The 6,495-nt window shown below is 45.6% G+C and overlaps 1 pseudogene; it reads left to right on the top strand.

Annotated features, from left to right (window-relative positions):
* Positions 1-5,336: 5,336 nt before the first annotated feature.
* LOC117065934 lies at positions 5,337-6,213 on the top strand (annotated as a pseudogene).
* Positions 6,214-6,495: the final 282 nt, after the last annotated feature.

The raw sequence follows: 6,495 nt of genomic DNA, 5'->3' as shown, positions 1-6,495 counted from the left end.
CTCCTGACCTCGTGATCCGCCCGTCTCGGCCTCCCAAAGTGCTGGGATTACAGGCTTGAGCCAAAAGTAATAGGTTGGAGATTTACTTTTTGTTCCACCAGTTTTTTTTTTTTTTTTGAAATGGAGTTTTATTCTTGTTGCCCAGGCTGGAGTGCAATGGCGTAATCTCAGCTTACTGCAACCTCCGCCTCTGGGGTTCAAGCGATCCTCCTGCCTCAGCATCCCAAGTAGCTGGGATTACAGGTGCATGTCAACATACCCGACTAAGTTTTGCATTTTTAGTAGAGATGAGGTTTTACCATATTGGCCAGGCTGGTCTCGAACCCCTGACCTCAAGTGGTCCGCCCGCCTCAGCCTCACAAAGTACTGGAATTACAGGCATGAGCCACTGTACCTGGTCGTTTATCAGATATTTATTAGCAATGTAGGGCATAGGGATAAATACCATGTGTAATTACCAAGAAGCTCTTGTCTTTAAGTAAAAAACAGATTAAAAAAGTACACGTTGTGTGCCAGTATAAAATATCTCATGTAACCCATAAATATATACATCTACTATGTACCCTCAACAATTAAAAAAAAAAAATACAACTAAGCAGGTAAGCCTGGGCATAGTAAGAGCCAAGTGGCAGTTTTGAGACCTGCCACAAGAGCTCACTGGAGGCTTCCTGGCAGTGTGGGACCTTGACGGAGAGATTTGAATGGATGGGGCATCTTAGGTGGGGGAATGGGCTCAGCAAACATGTGGTGGCAGGAATTTACAAGGCATCATCAAGCAATAGTGATTAAACCATTCCACAGTAGTGGTGAGCTTACATTTGAGAATCATTTTATGATAGGCACTTACGGGACCTGCCCATCCCCATAGTACTATCTGCGTTAAAGGAACCCTTCCCATCATACTGCAGTTATTTTATAGAAACTAGATGAGATTAGGGAGACCTATTGAGATTCAAGTAAAAGTTGGCTAGAAATCTTCCTCCCTATTCCACGAGAAGGTGTAAAATGAGAAAACTGTTCTTCCTTTCAACCACTATGGGAATCTTGGGGCCAGAGATGGAGACAGGGCTCATATTTCTTCTGGTGTCACCTGGATCTGAATTTATATTTTCCCTTGAAAAGTTTAAAGATGATCCGAAGCCACCCACCCAACCACGAATAACCTTCACTTCATAAAATGCCACCAAATGTGTGACTTGAGTAGTAGAATTTTAAGGTTTGGGACTATGGAAAGAGTTCATATCTTAACACTTAAAACTAAACATGAAACATCCTTGCTTTCTAACAGTTCATCTACCATTGCCACTTTCTTACTGCCCATCTTTTTCTGAAGGCTACCAACTCCATCAGGTGGCTTCAGCGCTGTCCTGCTGCCCCTGCATTCCTTCTCTCTTGCTCACTGATGACCCACCCCCACATTCCTATTGTCGTCTGAAGCCCTCATCATTCTCACCTGTCTTCTTCCCAGGTGTTTCTTCCCTCAACACTAAGATTTGACAGTATAAATTATTTGTCCTTCCAGTATCCTCCCTGCTTTCAGTTGGTTCCTTAAACAGATGTGCAAAATCAGACCATGAGTGAAGTTAGAAATGCTTGAGGCGTGTTTGCCCTGTGCTCTAACTTTAGAGGCACGAGAATCACCTGCAGATACTGTCTCCTCCCTGGGTTTTGATTCAGTAGGTGCATAGTGGGGTCCCAGAATGTGTATTTTTAACAAGGTGTACTGGTGCAGGTGGCCCATATATGCATGATACTCCTTGTTAGACTTATAGTACCCCATTCAAAAGGCATGCCTTTTTTGTGTATTTTTAAATTTTAGTGACTTGGCCAGAGGGGGTCACAGAGAATAGCGGGTCTGTGAGAACCCGTGCCTCTCCTCTCTACTTGAAGGGACAATGGCTGTAACACAACGCTGTTCATGTGACAGCCGGAGAAAGGGACCCATTGTTCAGGGGTTGGCTGATGTGCCATTCTGCTGCGGCCAGCCGTCCAACTGAGCTTGGTAGCCCCAAGGAAACAGACACACTTAAATCAGAGAGACAAAGAAAGGAGGTCAAGGCCTTCCACAGTTAAACTACTTGCAGCAATGTGTCAGAGGTAGGATTTGGGAAGGAACAAAGTAATTCCGAGGAAGCATCATAAATCCTCTGGTTTTGGAGCTACAGACATGGCGTTGGGGGAACACAAGTCTGTCAGAAAGCCAGTGGATCTTTGACCAAGGAAGAATTATTTTCTACTGCGTCACACTGATTGTAGAACTTATCTGATTGCAGGATTTTATTACTGATTTTAAAAATAAAAAAGGCTCCCTGAATCTCCAGGCTCGTCAAAGGTACCTGATCTGAAAGCCTGCCTAAATCAAGGTGTATGACTTCAGAGAACAATTCTGTGTTCCTGGAAATGGTCACTGTGTATATGATATATTAATAATTCCCTTCCACATCGAGATAGCTGTTTTGAAGCTAAGAATTTTTTGAGTTTGAAATACAATGAGCACCATTAGAAAGTTATTGATAAGTTTGGACAGTTATGAGGCATGGGGACTCTTCAGATGCCATTTAGATACCCTCCCTCACCCCTAACTTTCAAATTGGATTCTAGCCCTGGAGGGAAAGGGTTGCAAACTTCCTGTAAAGATCTAATCCCGAGCCCAACAATTGCTTACATTCTTTGTGTCAGAAGAAGATTCAAATTCAAGGTCACAGCCTTTGCAAAGGTCGCAGACTTTTTCCACAGGATTGTTCTTTTAGCCTGATTACTCCCTTTATGAAAAAGTATGTCATTCATTCAGCCTTTGCCTCTGGGTTTCTTTCAAAGGGAGACTTAGTTCCTAGTTCCTGTGGATACTCGTAGGTGGCTTTTCTTTTCTTTTTTTTTTTTTTTGAGACGGAGTCTTGCTCTGCCGCCCAGGCTGGAGTGCAGTGGCCGGCTCTCAGCTCACTGCAAGCTCCGCCTCCCGGGTTCATGCCATTCTCCTGTCTCAGCCTCCCGAGTAGCTGGGACTACAGGCACCTGCCTCGTCGCCCGGCTAGTTTTTTGTATTTTTTTTAGTAGAGACGGGGTTTCACCGTATTAGCCAGGATGGTCTCGATCTCCTGACCTTGTGATCCGCCCGTCTCGGCCTCCCAAAGTGCTGGGATTACAGGCTTGAGCCACCACGCCCGGCCGTAGGTGGCTTTTCTTTTCTTTTTTTTCTTTTTTTAAGTTAGGTACAGAATACAGACACGAATGAGGCAGAACAGGGAAAGCCTTTTCTGGATGTGATGGGTTCTGGAGAGCCCATTGACACCAAGTGTTAGGCAGCTGGTGTTCACTGGCCAGTAGGAATCCTTTTGTCTCTGAGATAAGAGGTTTGTATCCAGGAGAGGGCAATATGTGATTTGCTTGAGGTCACTTAGAGCTCCTAGTAATTAAGTCTGTCATTGTACCTTGATTATAGATTATCATTGCAAATCCATTAAAGAAGGAGGAGCAAGTGGATTTCAGAGAGGCAAGTGGCTTTATTTTCTTCATTATGTTTTCATTCCCCCCCGCCTTACATTTTGTTTCTTCTTTACTAAATGGTTTTGCCAATGATATAGATGACTCTGAAGTGGAGAATGGGAAGAGGAGACTTCGTGGGTGGCAAAAGGATTGTGCTAAACACTCTCCTGATTAGTTCATTAATTTTCAATTTGTTGCCATTAGGCCTGTTCATTTGGCTCCCCATTTGTGTGATATAGAGAGGCTTGCCCTTAGTGCTTCAAGGCCTGAATACCGTGCTATCCTTGAAGTTCTGTGTAGGTGCAGCACTTTTTTTTTTTTTTTTTTTTTTGAGACAGAGTCTCGCTCTGTCACCCCGGCTGGAGTGCAGTGGCCGGATCTCAGCTCACTGCAAGCTCCGCCTCCCGGGTTTACCGCCATTCTCCTGCCTCAGCCTCCCGAGTAGCTGGGACTACAGGCGCCCGCCACCTCGCCCGGCTAGTTTTTTGTATTTTTTAGTAGAGACGGGGTTTCACAGTGTTAGCCAGGGTGGTCTTGATCTCCTGACCTCGTGATCCGCCCGTCTCGGCCTCCCAAAGTGCTGGGATTACAGGCTTGAGCCACCGTGCCCGGCCAGGTGCAGCACTTTTTGAAAAAAATAGGAAAGTTAAATGGTCCCTTTTATTGTTTTTGTTTGTGTCCCAAGTAGTACATATAATACTAAATGATTTTGTAGGCATAGGATGCTTAATGGGACTTAGTTTTGTGTCAGAATAAGGGCCCTGCCCAACAAGGACTTCTGGGATGCTGATATTACATTTAATCTGAGTACTACTGGTTGTATGTGTATATTCAGTTTGTGAAAACTTATTGACCTGTTCAATTTTGATTTATGGCTTTTCTTTCTGTCTGCATTTTACACGTCAATAAAAAATTCAAAAATTAAAACTCCATGTTTAATGTAGAATTAAGAATCTGTCATGATGGAAAACTGGAAACTCTCACATAATTTGAATCCTGGTGCAGCTGGGAGGGCCTAGAGCTTTAAATACCCATCAATTCACCCTTAGTTCTATAGCCAGAGAGCTGTGTGTCAGAACGCAATGCATTAGCACCATCATAGGTGATTGCTTTACTTCCCTAGGCAGCGAATCCAGTGCCTAAGAGATCAATAGTGTTAGCAGAGCCCCACTCTTTAGCATCTAAAACAAATGCACCCCTCTGAGTTGGCCAAGTAGCAAATCTTTTCATTCCCACTTTCCACCCTCCTCCCATTCATTTTAATCTGTCAGGAGAAATCAGAAGAAGACTCTACAGATTATGGATGTTTTTCTGAACCTTTGGATGACATCTCTCTTGTAGTCTAATAGTAGAATGCTTTGTTTCCCTCCAATTTCTGTAACTGGGATGAGTTGATATGAGGGGTGAAGTCTTTGGCTTATCTCCCTCACTCATTTCCACTGACACTTCCTGACTCCTCAGTGAGCCACAGGAGCAATACCTGCAAGCCCATGCTTCCAGTCCCAGAACAACCTGTTGTCCTTTTTCTCTTGAGAAGACCCTTGGCATCCATGTACCATCCATCCAATGTGGCACTGCATACATTACACCAAAGTGAGTCATGAGTCATTGTACTGATAGAACATTCCAGCTTGCTTTTATAATAGGGAGCTGGTAGACTCAAATGGAGAAAATAGGAGCTTTTTTTTTTTTTTCTGAAAGAAAGTTTGGGCCCTTCGCTTTGAAATGGGTGCAGCACATCTATGAGAGGTCTGAGTACTCAATGTGTACCCTTCATTTTGGCCATTGGACTTACAAGTTGGATGTTGATTTACACAAACTCATGTGATTAAAGTTGTGGGTTAGCTTCCTCTCCGAGAAAAGACCAAATGGCGGATGATGCCGGTGCAGTGCCCGGAGGCCCTGGTGGCCCTGGGATGGGGAACTGTGGTGGCTTCCGCGGAGGTTTCGGCAGTGGCATCCGGGGCCGGGGCCAGGGCCAAGGTCGCGGAGCTCGCAGAGACAACGCCGAGGATAAGGAGTGGATGCCCGTCACCAAGCTGGGTCGCTTGGTCAAGGACGTGAAGATCAAGTCCCTGGAGGAGATCTACCTCTTCTCCCTGCCCATTAAGGAATCTGAGATCTTTGGCTTTTTCTTGGGGGCCTCTCTCAAAGACGAGGTTTTGAAGATTATGCCGGTGCAGAAGCAGACCTGTGCTGGCCAGCGCACCAGGTTCAAGGCATTTGTTGCTATTGGGGACTAGAATGGCCACGTCGGCCTGGGTGTTAAGTGCTCCAGGGAGGTGGCCACCGCCATCCATCCGTGGGGCCATCATCCTGGCCAAACTCTCTATTGTCCCCGTGCGCAGAGGCTACTGGGGGAACAAGATCGGCAAGCCCCACACCATCCCTTGCAAGGTGACAGGCCGCTGTGGCTCTGTGCTGGTGCTCCTCATCCCTGCACCCAGGGGCACTGGCATCGTCTCAGCGCCTGTGCCCAAGAAGCTGCTCATGATGGCTGGTATCGATGACTGCTACACCTCAGCCCGGGGCTGCACTGCCACCCTGGGCCACTTCGCCAAGGCCACTTTTGATGCCATCTCTAAGACCTACAGCTAACTGACCCCTGACCTCTGGAAGAAGACTGTATTTACCAAGTCTCCCTATCAGGAATTCACTGACCACCTTGTCAAGACCCACACCAGGGTCTCTGTGCCACGGACCCAGGCTCCAGCTGTGGCTACAACATAGGGTTTTTATACAAGAAAAATAAAGTGAATTAAGCCTGAAAAAAAAAAAAAAGTTGTGGGTTAACAGACAAGATTCTGATGTTCTGGGTCTATTGCTGACCTTGTCATTTACTGTATGAGGTATGACAACCTGTGCTGGGATCCCTTCTCTATCACTGAAATCTTGGTGACTGGGCAGGCTACTCAAGCTCTCTAAAGCCTCTTTTCATCAAATGTGAAAAGATAATAGCATATATTTCAAAGATGGTTGCATTTAGCATAGTAGTAGGCACATAGTAAATGC

Source organism: Trachypithecus francoisi, unplaced genomic scaffold (genome assembly GCF_009764315.1).
Source record: "Trachypithecus francoisi isolate TF-2019V2 unplaced genomic scaffold, Tfra_2.0 Lachesis_group2, whole genome shotgun sequence".
Classification (NCBI taxonomy): domain Eukaryota; kingdom Metazoa; phylum Chordata; class Mammalia; order Primates; family Cercopithecidae; genus Trachypithecus; species Trachypithecus francoisi.
Note: the sequence above shows the minus strand (reverse complement) of the source record. Positions and strands in the feature narration are given on the sequence as shown.